The sequence below is a fragment of the Arachis duranensis genome, chromosome 9 (assembly GCF_000817695.3).
Source record: "Arachis duranensis cultivar V14167 chromosome 9, aradu.V14167.gnm2.J7QH, whole genome shotgun sequence".
Taxonomy (NCBI): Eukaryota; Viridiplantae; Streptophyta; class Magnoliopsida; order Fabales; family Fabaceae; genus Arachis; species Arachis duranensis.
Window position 1 is genome coordinate 62,423,599 of NC_029780.3, and position 1,072 is coordinate 62,424,670.

Consider the following 1,072-nt stretch of genomic DNA (forward strand, 5'->3'; position numbering starts at 1 on the left):
GATGACCATAGCTTGCTTCATACCAACAATCTCTGTGGAATCGACCCTTACTCACGTAAGGTTTATTACTTGGACGACCTAGTACACTTGCTGGTTAGTTGAACAGAGTTGTGACCACACATAGTAAAGAGCTATTATCTCGAATTAAATTTCATACAAGTACAAAGAGTACGAATCACAATTTCGTTCACCAAGTTTTTGGCGCCGTTGCCGGGGATTGTTCGAGTATGGACAACTGACGGTTCATCTTGTTGCTCAGATTAGATAATTTTCTTTTTGTTTTGTTTTCAAAAATTTTTCAAAATTTTTTTTCCTTTTTTTTGAAAATAAATAAAGAAAATACCAAAAAAATCATAAAATCATAAAAACCAAAAATATTTTGTGTTTCTTGTTTGAGTCTTGAGTCAACTTTTAAGTTTGGTGTCAATTGCATGTTTTAAAAATAAATTATTATGCATTTTTCGAAAATTCATGCATTCATGGTGTTCTTCATGATCTTCATGTTGTTCTTGGTAAGTCTTCTTGTTTGATCTTGATGTTTTCTTGTTTTGCATCTTTTGTTGTTTTTCATATGCATTTTTCGTTTGTTAGAATCCATGCATTAAAGATTTCTAAGTTTGGTGTCTTGCATGTTTTTTTTGCATCAAAAATTTTTCAAAATTATGTTCTTGATGTTCATCATAATCTTCAAAGTGTTCTTCGTGTTCATCTTGACATTCATAGTATTCTTGCATGCATCTTGTGTTTTGATCCAAAATTTTTATGTTTTGGGTCATGTTTGTGTTTTTCTCTCTCCTCATTAAAAATTCAAAAATAAAAAATATCTTCTCCTTATTTCCCTCCAAATTTTCAAAATTTTGGGTTGACTTGGTCAAAAATTTTTAAAATTAGTTGTTTCTTACAAGTCAAGTCAAATTTTCAATTTTAAAAATCTTATCTTTTTAAAATCTTTTTCAACAATCATATCTTTTTCATTTTTTTATTATTTTCAAAAAATTCCAAATATCTTTTTCAAAATATTTTCAAAATCTTTTTCTTATCTTTATATCAAATTTTCGAAACTACACTAACA